Raw genomic sequence first — 16,151 nt, forward strand, 5'->3', positions numbered from 1 at the left:
CCTGCCTCGGCCTCCCAAAGTGCTGTGATTAGAAGTGTGAGCCACTGCGCGTGCCCAGCCTCAAAAATTCAGAAGTTTTTTTTTTTTTTTTTTTTGGGACAGAGTCTCGCCCTCTCACCCAGGCTGGAGTGCAATGGCAAGATCTCGGCTCACTGCAACCTCTGCCTCCTGGGTTCAAGTGATTCTCCTGCTTCAGCCTCCTGAGTAGCTGGGATTACAGGTGCACACTACTATGCCTGGCTAATTTTTTATATTTTTAGTAGAGATGGGGTTTCACCATGTGGGCAAGACTGGTCTCGAACTCCTGACCTCAAGTGATCCTCCCGCCTTGGCCTTCCAAAGTGCTGGGATTACAGGCGTGAGCCACCACACCCGGCCGAAAAGGAAACACTTTTACACTGCCGGTGGGAATGTAAACTACAACCACTGTGGGAAACAGTATGGATATTCCTTAAACAACTAAAAGTAGAAATCCATTTGATCCAGCAATTCCTACTACTGGGTATCAATCCAAAGGGAAATAAGTTATTATATGAAAAAGACACATGCAAATGCCTGTTTATAGCAACACAATTCACAATTGCAAAGATATGGAACCAATCTAAGTGCCCATCGACCAATGAGTAGATAAAGAAAATGTGGAATATATACACCATGGAATAAAACTTGGCCATAAAAAGGAACAAAACAATGTCTTTTGCAGCAACTTGGATGGAACTAGAGGCCATTATTCTAAGCGAAGTAACTCAGGAATGGAAAACCACATGTCGTATGTTTTCACCTATAAGTAGGAGCTAAGCTATGAGGATGTAAAGGCATAAGAATGATACAATGAACCTTGAGGACTCAGGGGGAGGGTTGAGAAGAGGGTGAGAGGTAAAAGAGTACACTTTGGGTGCAGTGTACACTGCTCAGGTGATGGGTGCACTCCATGTATGAAGAGAAAACAAAAACTATACTCATATTCTTTCATAAATGCCATCTTCTAAGAAGAATGCCATACCCTCTAGGAAAAGAAAGTCAGGTGTATGTGTGTAAAGAACATATTTTAGCAATTGTTTCAATCAGCTCCTCGGGCTAGATCCATACTCTTGGCAGTCTTCCTCCCTCTCAAGCCTTGAGCAGGACACAGGGGCCTGGCTGAGCTTGGGGTCACTGAGAGTGGGCTGAGACCTCAGTCCTGGTGACAAGTGAAACCAGACAGAGCCTGGCTTGAGGGTTTCCTGAAAACTCATTCCAGCTGGGCATGGTGGCTCTTGCCTGTAATCCTACCACTTTGGGAGGCCAAGGTGGGTGGATCACTTGAGGTCAGGAGTTCAAGACCAACCTGGCCAATACGGTGAAACCCCATCTCTACTAAAAATACAAAAATTAGCTGGGCATGGTGGCACGCTCCTGTAATCCCAGCTACTTGGGAGGCTGAGGCAGGAGAATCACTTGAACCTAGGAGGTGGAGGTTGCTTTAGCCTGGGCAACAGAGCAAGACTCTGTCTCAAAAAACAAAAACAAAACAAAACAAAAAACTTATTCCACTTCTGGTCTGCTGTATGCTTCTCCTGGGACATTGACAGGAAGTTGCCAAGTCTAAACAATGAACCAAATATATTCATACAGAAATGTAGAGAAGAGGTGAACCAGAGGGCTGGGCCTGCCTTGGGAGTCCAACACAATGAATTCATGGCTCATGAGTGTTTTGTAAGAAAGAAATAGATCAGCCATGGTCCAGAACTGCAGCGTGGGAAGACAAGCCATTCAGACTTATGAATAATCACTGCTCACTGGCTTATCATCACATCCATTCTAGAACACAGGACTCCTCAAGAATGTAGTTTAAGTTCCCTATAATTGGGGTCAAAGGTCACACCTTTACAATGAGGAGACTTCTATTCCCCATTCATCAAACCTGAGTGGGTTTTACTTGTTTGTGTTTTTAGAAAAAGAAGCAAAACTGTATATTCCTCCTTAAATTTAATCTTAAATTCCTTTATGCCCAGCTTGTTGGCAGATGCTTTTTCATGAGACTGTTCTAGATATTCACATATATCACACACATATATACACATATCTGACATTCCATTCACAGTGTTGACGTTTTCCATCAGTGCCTTTCCTGGGCACTGATAAATTTAGAATTGCACTTAAGAGAGTAGATGAAATTCTGAATCCTGGATTGGCCTGAATTCACATTAAGGCAGCCGTGATAAGCCTGTGAGCATAATGAATGTCTTCTGCATCTTCGAATTCCAGAGACCTGGATTCTTATAATAGACTCCCTCCCCCACTACCATTTTCCAGCAACCAGACTCAGAGTCCTCAGCTAGAAAGAGGGCTGATCATACCTGCACAGCCATCCTCACAGATCTGGGGAGGTCATGAATATGAAAGTGCATTGTGAGATGCACAGACAGACCTGGGTTTGAAGTTTGTTTCCACTTTTTTTTTCTTTTCTTTTGAGGCGGAGTTTTGCTCTTGTCACCCAGGCTGGAATGCAATGGCTCTGTCTTGGCTCACTGCAACCTCCACCTCCTGGGTTCAAGCAATCCTCCTGCCTCAGCCTCCTGAGTAGCTGGGATTACAAGCACCTGCCCTGAGGCCTGGCTAATTTTTGTAGTTTTAGCAGAGACAGGGTTTTGCCATGTTGGCCAGGCTGTTCTCGAACTCCTGACCTCAGGTGATCCACCTGCTTTGGCATCCTTAAGTGCTGGGATTACAGGCATGAGCCACTGCGCCTGGCTATTTCCACCATTTATTGATGGGGGGACCTTGGAAAATTTACTTCACCTCTTTGATCCTTAGATTTTTTATCTGTAAAGATGGACGCTAGTATCTGCCCACAGATGAGCTATACAGATTAAATGGGATGAATGTATTTAAACAGGATGAGGTAAGTGCTCAATAAACGGTAGCTATTGTTATTGCTGTTACACTGATGTTTATAGCAGTTCCATCAATACGCTCACGAGTTTTGTCAGCCTCATCCATATGCTTGGAATAACAAAAAAGATATTTTTGAAGTAGAGGATGAGAAAGTTTGGAAAATGTGGAGAAGGATGTATCATGGGTACAGAGAAAGTTAGGAGGAAATGGCCTTTCTGAAGTGAAGGGCTTTGGAAAGTAGAAAACTGGGGCCAAGAAGTCAAGAGGTGCCAGACAGTGAATGCCTCTGAAAGCTGGATTAAGACCTTTGATCTTAGTCCTGAAAGTGTCAGCCTCTGTGACTGTTTTTAGTGCTGGCCAGAATGACTGTATGTTTCTCTGGTTATGCAGACCGTGGTGCCAGGTCCTCACAGCAGCAGAGCTTCTGAGCAAATAGGGCAGTGGGCGGGGCCCATGGTAGGGAGGGGTCCCAATTGGGTCTCCTCACTTCGCCAAGAGCTCTCATGGTCAGCCCCGGGGGTCATTGGCTCCCTGTGGCCATAGCACTAGCTGGACTCACTCGGGCATCAGACCCTCAGGCATGTTTTTATTTTTAAATCTTTTTTTTAAATGTAATTAATGATTATTAGTGTAGAAAATCTGGAAAATTCTTCAAATGGCAAAGAAGAAAATAAAAACAGTAATTTCATGTTTTAGTTCTAACTACTACCCTTTGGATCTACACAGTTTTAAAAAGTAGTTTTGTAATCCACTTTTTTCATTATGATAGAGCATAAACATTTCCTCAAGCCATAAATATTCCTATACAATCACGCTATAATCGATCACATAGGTTAAATGTGTTAATACATGTATAGCTCTTAAATCAATGAGTGGCACATAGTAAGCACTCAGCATGTCTTAGCAATTATTCTATTAGGGATATGTATTTAAACTACATGTATAATTAAATCAGCCCTTTATCATTGGACTTGAGGATGATTTTCACTTTCTCATTTATATAGTAATGCTCCAGTGTGCGTCTTTGTGAACAAATGTGTACTCACATTTCTGATGACGTCCTCAGGATGTATTCCTAGTAGAATGACTGGGTCACAAAATATGCAATTGTTTTTTTACTATCAATATGGGTTCCTAAGTACCTTTACCATTTATATGTGCTCTCAGATATTAAAAAAATTTTTTTTCTCTCCTGATGAGTCTGGGTTTGGCATTGGTTTCCCTTCTGAGAGACAGGAATTCTGCAGCTGGGAAAAAAAAAAATACGACTGCTCCATTTCATGACAGCAGCTGTAAGGCCTCTGTATGACCACAGAGGCTTAAAGAAAACTCAGAACAGCTCTGCCATGTAACCAGTTATGAGGTTTTGGGTAAGGTAACTGACTTTTCTGCGTCTCTATTTCTTGACCTATAGAATGGTTTTAACAACATCTGCATCCCTTAAAGTTGATGGGAAGATTAAATGAGAATTCTAAATCTCTTCCGACAGTGTTCAACACATAGTAAGGGTTCCTACTTGACAGTACTCATTAGTAGACACGGAAGCTGTACAATCACAGTACGGTAGCACAGCAGCAATAGCCGTACCAGCCAGAACTGAAAAGCCCAGTCACAGCCCTTACCACTGCCTCCTCTAACAGCTTTAGCCAAATGGAGACAATATCGGGGTGGGCAGTGGGCTGGGCCTTCCCCCCTACCCCAGCAATCTGGACAAGAATATGAGTCTGTCTTTCCCCCACCTCTTCTGCTGGCCACAGTGGGAGACATCCAAAACCTCAGAAGTTTACCCCTCCCCAGTAGCCATGGAAGTGACAGAGCCAAGCCTGGATGGCCTGAGGCCTACCTCACACTTGGGAAGCCGAGAAGAGGTCCTGATCTGCCAGATTTGGGCCTGATATGCCAAAAGTGAGCCTAATCCATCAGAAGCCAGCACTATACTGTATTCCGGAAATAAGGAGACTCTCCAGAAAGAGGCCTGACCTACTGGAAGTAGGCCTAATCCACAGGAAGTAAGCTTGATCCTGTTGGAAGCTGACTTGGCCAGCCAGAGTGAGGATGAGGCTTAATTGGCAAGGTTGGGATGGAGGGCCTAATCCTTCTCAGGGGCCTCCTGCTTTCTGCCAGATGCAGTGCAGTTTCTTACCTTTTTTTTTTTTTTTTTGAAAATAGTATTTTTTTTTTTCTGAGATGGAGTCTCACTCTGTCACCCAGGCTGGAGTGCAGTGGCACAATCGACTCACTGCAACCTCTGCCTTCCAGGTTCAACCGATTCTCCTGCCTCAGCCTGCTGAGTAGCTGGGATTACAGGCACGTACCACCAGGCCCGGCTAATTTTTGTATTTTTAGTAGAGATGGGGTTTCACCATGTTGGTCAGGCTGATCTAACACTCCTGACCTCCTGATCTGCCTGCCTCAGCCTTCCAAAGTGCTGGGATTACAGGTGTGAGCCCCCACGTCCGGCAGGGCTAGGCGTTTCTTCAGGTAAGTCCTCTCCCAGGTTCCCATTACCCTAGTTCCAGGCCAGGATGGCTAATAGTGACCAGGAAAGCAATGGGCGGTGAGCTGGTGGCCCTGTGGGCAGTATCCCACCCTGCCCTGGGTCCTGAAGTTGGATGTTGGGGGAGTCCCCGCCAAAGCACCATTTCTGTTCCATCTCCATTGTCTCTTTAGACTTCCTCTTTTTTCTTTTTTTTTTTTTTTTTTGAGAGAGAGTCTTGCTCTGTCCCCCAGGCTGGAGTACAGTGGGGCCATCTCAGCTCACTGCAACCTCCCCCTCCCGGGTTGAAGCGATTCTCTTGCCTCAGCTACCTGAGTAGCTGGGACTACAGGCATGTGCCACCACACCCAGCTAATTTTTGTTTTTTTTTGTTTTGTTTTGTTTTGTTTTGTTTTGTTTTTTTGAGACGGAGTCTCGCTCTGTCGCCCAGGCTGGAGTGCAGTGACCGGATCTTGGCTCACTGCAAGCTCCGCCTCCCGGGTTTACGCCATTCTCCTGCCTCAGCCTCCCGAGTAGCTGGGACTACAGGCGCCCGCCACCTCGCCCAGCTAGTTTTTTTGTATTTTTTAGTAGAGACGGGGTTTCACCTTGTTGGGCAGGCTGGTCTCCAGCTACTGGCCTCAGGTGAACTGCCTGCCTCAGCCTCCCAAAATGCTGGGATTATAGACATGAGCCACTGTGCCTGGCCTGGACTTCCTCTTCTGAGCGCCCTGCTGAACTGTCCTGGTGATGACTGTTCCTGCAGAGGTCTGCGGGACCCCCAGTCACCTGGCCCTGAGATCGTCCAGTGCTCCATGAATGGGGACCATCCGGGCTACGGGAAGGCAGTGGACATGCGAGTACGCTGGGGGAGGAGGATCACCCGCCTGGGCTGGGTGAGCGAGGAACAGGCAGGGCTGAGTCGGTGCCCCTGGTGCTGGGGTAAGTGGCTCTGGGCCCTCGAACGTCCAAGTGGAGCACTGGTGTCATCATGTACACGCTGCTGGCCGGCTCCCCCACCCTTCTGGCACTGGAAGCAGTTGCTGATGCTGAGGTTGATCATCAGCAGCAACTACCAGTTTGGCTCGCCCATGTGGGATGATTACTCGGACACCGTGAAGGACCTGGTGAGAGGCCAGGAGCCTGGCTCCTGGATTCAGGGCTGCGATGTCAGGCTCCCCTGCCCAGGGAGGCTCCACCTCTCCTGACATGCTGGAGGGGACCTGCCTTGACGTTCTCGGTTCCCCTCTCCTCACCTCCCGGGTCTCCCGATTCCCGGTGGTGCAACCCCAGAGCTTGCACAGCGGAAGAGGCCTTGGCACACCCCTTCTTCCAGCAGTACGTGGTGGAGGAAGTGCGGCACTTCAGCCCCCGGGGGAGGTTGAAGGTACAAAGCGTCCCAACCCAGGCCCTGTGGCAGTTGCCGCCAGCTCCCCAAACGCAAACCTCTAAGTCTTCTCCTCTCCCAGGGATCCTTACACCCAGTGGGGTTCCAGAGTACTCACCCCTCCCCTCCCAGCCGCCCTGTGATGGCTTCAGAGGTGGCAGGTGTCAGCCCACTGGCTCCGTGCCTGTGGATGTTGGCGAAGAGGGAAGTGGGGGACACTAGGAAGACCCCGCGGAAGCCACCAAAGGCTTCGTGGCAAACGAGCCCAGAGCGTCCCTGTGCTGGAGGGGCAGGGCCTGGCAGGGGGGTGCTGCAGCCCAGCTTCTCCGCCTGGCCCTGCAGGTGATCGCTCTGACCTTGCTGGCTTCAGTGCGGATCTACTACCTGTACTGCCGGGTGAAGCCGGTGACACAGAATATCGTCATCCGAGACTCACCCCTACACCCTCCAGCTTCTGTGCCGGCTCATCGATGCCTACGCTTTTGAAATCTATGGCCACTGGGTGAAGAAGGGGCAGCAGCAGAACCGGGCAGCTCTTTTCAAGAACACACCCAAGGTCGTGCTCCTCTCTCTAGCTGAGGAGGACTACTGAGGGGCTGGCCAGTCAGGGAGGGCTGGGGGGCAGGTGAGGAGGGGAAGCCACGGAAATACAAGTCAAAGGGGTGAGATGTGTGCAGGCCTCTGCAGAAGGAGCACTTGGCCCTGGCCAGGAACCCCTGGAGCTAAGGGCATGACCCCCTCTCAAAGGCTGATAACAAGGGAAGCGGGTGTTCCCACCACACAGCAATACTTGCAGGCTGGGGCATGCCCTGGGTGGGCAGAGATCACTTGTAGCCTGAGAACCAGCAACCCCCTGCTCCTCCACTTCCTAGATGAGCCACCATCTCCGTTTCTCTTTAGGGGAGGCCCAGAGTTACTGACACTCAGGCCCTTTTCCCTTAGGGTCACAAGGTGAGGATCAAAGACACAGAAATGTCTGAGATACACAATCGCAGATTTTATTGACCCCATGACATCTAGTGACTGTGTGGGAGCAGGCTACTCTCCAGGGACATGTTTTTGAAGCCATATGGAGAAGGGGGCCCAGGCGAGGTGGCTCACACCTGTAATCCCAGCACTTTGGGAGGTTGAAGTGGGAGGATCACTTGAGGCCAGGAGTTCGAGACCAGCCTGGGCAACATAGTAAGATCCCATCACTACAAAAATTCAAAAAATTAGCCAAGCATGGTGGTGCACCCTTGCAGTCCCAGCTGCTCAGGAGGCTGAGGTAGGAGAATTGCTTGAGCCCAGGAGCTCAAGGCTGCAGTGAGCCGTGATCTGCACTGCCCTCTAGCCTGGACAACAGAGCAAGACCCTGTCTTGAAAAAAAAAAAGAAAGAAAGAAAAAAAAATGAAAGGGGAAGCTTCTGATATTTGTCTTTCTGGAGTACGGTTTGCTTTGTGATTCCCACAGTGCGCCACTTCACCTAGTACATCATTTGGTTCTCCCAGACCCTTTTAGGACTGAACTGTGCTTTAAATAGTGACATGCCTGTCTGTTACACAAGTGGAAACTAGTTTTCTTCAGAGGCACACGAAACAACAGACGAGGCCATAAAGAAAGCATTCTCCTTCCACAGCAACTGGCTGGAAAAGCAAACACACAAGTGATCGTCCTGCCTCAACCTCCCTACTAGCTGGGACTACAAGCATTTGCTACCATGAAAGGCTAATTTTTTTTTTAATTTTTAGTAGAGATGTGATCTATGTTGCCCAGGATGGTCTTACTCCTGGGCTCAAGCGATCCTCCCACCTCAGCCTCCCAAATTGTTGGGATTACAGGCATGAGCCATTGTGTCCAGCCCTACATCACATATCTAAAAATAATCATCAGAGGTAGATGTAACAGGTGTTATTGTTATTAACTCCATTTAACAGATGAAACACACTGAAGCAAATAGAAGTGAAAAATTGGGCTTTTAAAGTGGATTTTTTGGCCGGGCATGGTGGCTGACAACCAAAAGTGGTAAAGACTGAAAAATAATTAGCATTTTAACTTATCAACAAAATAGTAACTATTTTGATTGTTAATACTTTCAGCTTGATCCCAGTGCAAGAAAACAATCTGAAATGGGAACAAAGATTTATTTATTTTTTTTTAAGTTCACTACTATATGGATTCTCCTGCCTCAGCCTCATGAGCAGCTGGGACTACAGATGCATGCCAGCAAGCCCAGCTTATTTTTGTTGTTGTTGTATTTTTAGTAGAGATGCGGTTTCACTCTGTCAGGCTGCTCTCCAACTCCTGACCTCAATCTGAAATGGGAACAAAGATTTATTTTTTTAAAGAAAGTTCACTACTATATGGATTACAGGCATGAGCCGCTGCAGCCAGCCTTGTTTTTTCTTTTGAAACAGAGTCTCACTCTGTCGCCCAAGCTGATGATCTACCTGCCTTGGCCTCAGATGATCCACCTGCCCAGGCCTCCCAAAGTGCTGGGATTACAGGCATGAGCCACTGCACCCAGCCTCTTTTTTTTTGTTTTTAAATGGAGATGGGGTTTTGTTATGTTGACTAGGCTGGTCTCGAACTCCTGACCTGAAGCAATCCTCCCATCTTGGCCTCTCAAAACACTGGGTGAACAGGTGTGAGCTACTGTGCCAGCCCTCAACTGTTTTAAGTGCAGAAAAATTACTGGAAAGCCTTCAGTGAACTGTGATCACACCACTGCAGTTTAGGAGTGTGAGACCATCTTAGGTAACAGGGTGAAACCCCACCTCTACAAAAAATACAATTTTTTTTTTTTTTTTTTTTTGAGATGGAGTCTCACTCTGTCGCCCAGGCTGGAGTGAAGTGGTGTCATCTTGGCTCACTGCAACCTCTGCCTCCTGGGTTCAAGTGATTCTCTTGCCTCAGTCTCCTGAGTAGCTGCAATTACAGGCACCTGCCACCATGCCCAGCTATTTTTTGTATTTTTAGTAGAGACGGGTTTCACCATGTTGGCCAAGCTGGTCTTGAACCTCACCTCAGGTGACCCACCTGCCTCGGCCTCCAAAAGTGCTGAGATTATAGGCATGAGCCACTGGCCTCTACCCTTCTCTCTACTAGAACAAAGGAATATTTCCATTTCTAGTTACCTAGTTTCCCACTAGGTCAGGGAAGACAGAACTGCTTTTAATATTCTTTTGCTGCTTGAAGAATTAATTCAATCATATGCCCTGACCAATTCACGTGGAATTGAACTCCTTGGTCTATCAAATGGTTTTTATTTCACTAGGAGAAGGAGAAACCTTTATGAAGTAGGTCTACAGCAGAGCCAACCTTATCTGCTGCTATAATTTTGCCCCAGTTTTTAAAGGCCTCATTAAAGAGATCGAGGCCATGATTCCACAGGGATTTATAAACTCATCAGGGAAATGTCACGGAATGAAACAATGAAGACAACACACTATTTGGTGAGTTATCGCCAGAACCACACTGTATTTGGCTGTGAGCACTGTATATCATGGCTTAATTAGAAACACCCGTTAACCAGGAGCCAGACTGATATTTTTATCTTGCGCCCACACTTCTAAATTATTCCTCAAATGGAATATGTTGTAGCAGCCAGGATATCCAACCCTGACATTACATGCATGGACCCAACCAGGCAATAGGCCTGGAAGAAAATCAGACAGTAGCATCCTGGGACATTCTCTTATTTATTTAACATGTGTGTTCACTCATTTAATAAGCAAGCATGGTGCTAGATGCTCTGGAGAATATACTTATAAGAGATCTGGTCCCAAAGTTCCAACAGGATAAACTCAAAGGAAAAAATGGGCAAGTTACTTCATTTCTCTGCATCTCAGTTTCTGCTTCTGAAAATGAGGACGACACTAGTTTATATATACCCCAGAGTGTTGCTGGAAGCAATTAAAGATAAAAGACACAAAGCCATGCCGTGAAGAATAAATGAGATACGTAGATAGATGATAGATAATAGATGATAGATAGATAGATAGATAGATAGATAGATAGATAGATAGAATGGATAATACTGTTAGATGGAGAGAGAAAACAGATGGATAGGCATAGATAACAATTAGATAGATAGATAGGATGATAGAATAGATTGTATAGATGGAGAGAGAGAGAAACAGATGAATAAGGATAGATAGATAGATTAGATAGAATGATAGATACATGATACAGGAGGAATAGGTGGATACATATATAATAGATAGATAGATAGATAGATAGATAGATAGATAGATAGATAGATAGATAGATAAACAGATAGATATGTATAGATGGAGAGAGAAAAATGGATGGATAGATATATGGATAGATGGATAGGGAGAGATACATAGATATAGATCAATAGATGGATACAAGATGGGTAAATAGATATGTATAGATGGAGAGAGAGAAACAGATGGATAAACAGATGGATAGTGATAGATAAATAGAGAGATGTAGATAGATACAGAGATGGATAGCTAGATAAGCAGACAGACGTGAAAAATACGTATGTATATGTGTAGTTATAAATATGTATATATGTATTTATACGTGTGTGTGTGTGTGTGTGTGTGTGAACTCTCCACACACCCCGGGTTGTCAGAGACAAGAGGGAGCCCAGCATAAAGTACCTGCTGAGGCAGACATGAAAATTCTGAATTTTGAATGTGTTCCCCACACCATGCAGATCCATAGCACAGCATAAAACATTTGGCATTTGGAAGCATTTTGTGCTTTTCTGTTTGTTTTCAGTTAAATTTTGTCTGTAGTTCTACGTACTTAGGGGGTGCAAGTGCAGGTTTCTTAGGGAATATATTGTGGAGTGATGAAGTCTGGGCTTTTCATGTACCCGTCACCCGAGTAGTGAACACTGTACCCAATAGGTACTTTTTCAGCCCTCACCCCCTCCCTGCCTCCCACCTTTTGTAGTCTCCACTGTCTATTATTCCCTCTGTATGTCCATGTGTACGCATTGTTTAGCTCCCACTTACAAGTGAGACCATGTGGTATTTGGCTTTCTGTTCCTGAGTTATTTCACCTAGGATTATGGCCACCAGTTCCATTCGTGCTGCTACAAAAGACACGATTTCATTTCATTCTTTTTAATGGCTGAGTAGAATTTCATGGTGTATATATAGCACATTTTTTAAATTCAATCTTCCCTTGATGGGCCCTTAGGTGGATTCCACATCTTTGCTATTGTGAATAATGCTATGATAAACGGACAAGTGCAGGTGTCTTTTGATATCTTTATTTTAGAGGCAGGTTGAAGCATGTGTGGATTGTAGCAAGGCAGAGATCCATCCATGAGAAGGGCATTTCAGGCAAAAGGAATGGCTTGGACAAAGGGGTGACAGTGTAGAAATACATGGTGTGAATGAGGATAAAATGCAACAAGCCCCATTTGGCTTGAGCAAAAAATACTGCAGGAGTGAGAACTAGATGCAGTTAGGGCATGAATCAGAAATAATTTCAGCTTCCTAAAGGGAAGCAATGAAACTTGATTTCCATCATGTCTTGGAAGTGAATAAAGCCCAGAAAGTTTAAGGTATCAGTTTGAAGAACTGGAGTGTCATGGTTCATGTCACTGAGCCTCTGGGGATTGTGTTGAATAAATGTTTAGAAATAGTGCTTTATGAGTATTGCTGCTAATTAAGTATTAAGGAGTAATCGTGTAATTGCCTGATGGATTCTTATTCCCCACTGCACAGATAGAGCCAATTTACTGAGACAGAAGTGTTATAATAAAGAGTTTAATAAACACAGAGCCAGCTAAGCAGGAGATAGGAGTTTATTACTCAGGTCAGTCTCCCTGAAAGCTTGGAAGCTAGGGCTTTTGTGGATAATTTGGCTGGGAGGGGCTAAGCAGTGGGTGCTGCTTATTGGTTGGAGATAAAATCATAGGGATGTGGAAAACAGTCCTCGTGAGCTGAGTCAGCCTTTGGGTGGGGACCACAGGACTGGGTTGAGTCATGACTCGTGGGTCCAAATGGAGTTAGTTGTAAGAATGCAAAAGTCTGGAAAACATCGCAAAAGGCCCCTCTTAGGTTCTACAATAGTGATGTTATCTATATGAGCAATTGGGGAAGTCACAAATCTTGTGACCTCTGGCTTCATGAATCCTGAGTGATTAGGGATTATAAGAAAGCAAGCTATGGAACAGTGGCGGGTTATTATTTAACTATGCCTACATCTTAGCAGAATTCAGACTCCTCCTATAATCCCAATCTCATGGCCTTTCATGGGTCTTACAAAGGTGGTGTCAGTACTGGGACAAGGAGGAGGTCAGTTTTAGAAAGGGACTCTTATCATCCTTGATTCAAAGTCAAAGTATAAATTAAATTTCTCCATAGTTTGGTTGGCCTATGCCCAGGAATGAACAAAGGCAGCTTGGAGGTTAGAAGCAAGATGGAATCAGTTAGGTGAGATTTCTTTCCCTGTCATAATTTTTCTATGTCCTATTCCTCTCACTGTCATACTTTTTGCTGTTTCAATCATAATGGAGATACCTGAGCTACAACATTCCCAAGATTTATCAGCATCTCTTCTAGAGAATAAACAGGCGCTGCAGATGGTTGACCTTCAAACCCATAGTGAACAGAAGCTTGTGGCTGGCCCACAAAATGAGCCCATGAAGAAAGGTGACACGTCCTGTGGTCTTCCACAAAGTATCTCTAGCAGTCATGGTGGCAGCATTCCAGCAGAGGGTAGCTGAGGGCTGCAGGATAGAAAATTCCCAAAGCAATGGTTTCTTCCAGTTTTGCAGTGGAAGCCTTCTCCTGCAAGAAAGAAACCAAAGCAAAGATCAGACTACAGGCAGCAAGGTCAGAGTCCATGGGAAGGTTTACAGGCACCTTCCTGCAGAAAGCCAAACATCAGGAACCAGAAAAGAAAGCTTCCTAAAGAAGCCAGAGAAGTCAAGACTAGCCCCACCTGGCTGGAATTTCCAGAGACAAATGAAAATGCAGTTGCATGTTTCAGCCTGGTCTTATCCTCTAGGTGAGGCTAGACCCTGCCTGCCTGGTCTCATGCTTATTACTCTGCACAATGTAGGTGGACAAGAAATACCCCTGGAGTGACCTGGAAGGGGAAAATAATGCCATCTTCAGTTTCAATTTTCAGAGAGGGATTTGCAAGGAAAGTACATTTGTCCAGGAATCAGGCAGTCTGAGTTCCATAGCCCAGTACAAAGGCTATGGAACCAGGAAATTTGAGTTCCAATCCAAAACTCTGTCTCCAAACCAGATTAAGAGACAGGGCCCCAGGCCATGTCAACCTGTCATACTAAATCAGAAATGTGGTCTCTGCTCTGGACTTCTGCTTTGGTGGTTTGCCCTTGACATGATAGGTGATATGCTGATCCTGACCTCATTGAATAAATAATGAACAAATATTTAAAAGAGGTACAACAAGGCTGGGTGTGGTGGCTCACACCTGTAATCTCAACACTTTGGAAGGCCAAGGCAGGAGGATTGATTCAACCCAGTTCGAGACCAGCCAAGCAACACATCGAGACCACCATCTCTGAAAAACAAAAAAAAAAATTAACCAGGTATGGTTGTGCGCACCTGTAGTCCCAGCTACTTATCAGGCTGAGGTGGAAGGATTGCTTAAGCAGGGGATGTCGAGGATGCAGTGAGCTATGATGGTGCCACTGCACTCCAGCCTAGGTGACAGAGCAAGACTCTGTCTCAGAAAGAAAAAGAAAGATATAAACATTTTAACACTATTTTATGAAGTGTTATAAAAAATAAAAATTACAAACTTATCCTAGGTGTTCTGTCTGCTCTTCTCTGCTTCTTACTGTGTGATCTTATGACAGTTGTTTAATGCCTCCAAGTCTCACTTGGTCCTGTAATTCCAGCACTTTGGAAGGCAAGGCAGGTGAATCACTTGAGGTCAGGAGTTCGAGACCAGCCTGACCAACATGGTGAAACCCTGTCTCTACCAAAAATACAAAAATTATCCAGGTGTGGTGGTGGGTGTCTGTAATCCCAGCTACTTGGGAAGCTGAGGCAGGAGAATTGCTTGAAACCAGGAGGCAGAGGTTGCAGTGAACCGAGATCATGCCACTGCACTCCAGCCTGGGTGACAGAACGAGACTCTGTCTCAAAACAAAACAAAACAAAACAAAACAAAAAAGAGGTAATAGGAAGTACAATATTTTTCCTAAGGCTGTTCAAGGGGTGAGTGGCGGGTGTTCTGTAAATTGTGATTATTCATCCCTAGCTCTGCCAGTAAGTGTCTGCTCTTACATAACTCACTTTTCCTTTCCGAAGTTCAGTGTTCTCATGTGCAAAATGTGGGGTTCAGACCAGACAATCCCTAAGAAATAAAAGTGAGCTTTCTGTTTTTCATTCTTCTGTGTTTCCAAAGCAGCACCTGGTGAGAAAGCAAGCAGTGCCCCACCTAGCAGCAGGAAGAGAACTAGTGCCTCGAGGTTACTGTATTAGTCCATTTTGCATTGCTTTAAAGCAATACCTGAGACTGGGTAATTTAGAGGGAAAAGAGGTTTATTTGGCTCACGGTTCTGCAAGCATGGTGCCAGTGTCTGCTTCTGGTGAGGACCTCAGGAAGCTTCCAATCATGGCAGAAGTTGAATGGGGAACCAATGTATCACATGGAGAGAGAGGAAGCAAGAGAGAGAGGAGGAGGTGCCAGGCTCCTTTAAGCAACCAGCTCTTCACGCCTGTAATCCCTGCACTTTGGGAGGCTAAGGCAGGTGGATCACAAGGTCAAGAGATTGAAATGATCCTGGCTAACACAGTGAAACCCCATCTCTACTAAAAATATAAAAAATTAGCCAGGCGTGGTGGCAGGCACCTGTAGCCCCAGCTACTCATAAGGCTAAGGCAGGTGAATTGCTTGAACTCGGAAAGTGGAGGTTGCAGTGAGCTGAGATCATGCCACTGCACTCCTGCCTGGGTGATACAGCGAGACTCTGTCTCAAAATAGATAGATAGATAGATAGATAGATAGATAGATAGATAGATAGATAGATAGATAACCAACCAGCTCTTCTGTGAACTAACAGAGCAAGAACTCATTCATTACCTTGTGGCAGGCACCAAGCCATTCATGAAGGATCCACCCCAGGACCACACACATCTAACACTGGGAATCATATTTCGACATGAGATTTGGAGGGGACAAACATTCAAATTATGTCAGATGCTTAGAGTTCTTTCAGATGAAAGTTGAGTCTTTAACCTCCTTGATAGCCAAGATACACAAAGCCGGTTCTCATAACTTTCAAAAGTGAATTAACTAAAAAGGCAGACAGGGGACTTTTGTTAGGTGCTTTGTTTGAAGAGAAATCCTTAGAGGGCTTATTTCTCCTTGGAGCATAATGTCAATTATTATTAATAGCTTAGAATATACTCTTGATAATATTAAAGAAGTCTTTTAAAGTCTTTATAATATTTTAA

At 45.3% G+C, this 16,151-nt stretch overlaps 1 pseudogene; it reads left to right on the forward strand.

The window, feature by feature from the left end:
- Nucleotides 1–6,103: 6,103 nt before the first annotated feature.
- Nucleotides 6,104–7,332, forward strand: LOC108536172 (phosphorylase b kinase gamma catalytic chain, skeletal muscle/heart isoform-like; annotated as a pseudogene).
- The last annotated feature ends 8,819 nt before the right edge of the window (nucleotides 7,333–16,151 follow it).

This window comes from Rhinopithecus bieti, unplaced genomic scaffold (genome assembly GCF_001698545.2).
Source record: "Rhinopithecus bieti isolate Rb0 unplaced genomic scaffold, ASM169854v2 scaffold_13690, whole genome shotgun sequence".
NCBI classification, from domain to species: Eukaryota; Metazoa; Chordata; class Mammalia; order Primates; family Cercopithecidae; genus Rhinopithecus; species Rhinopithecus bieti.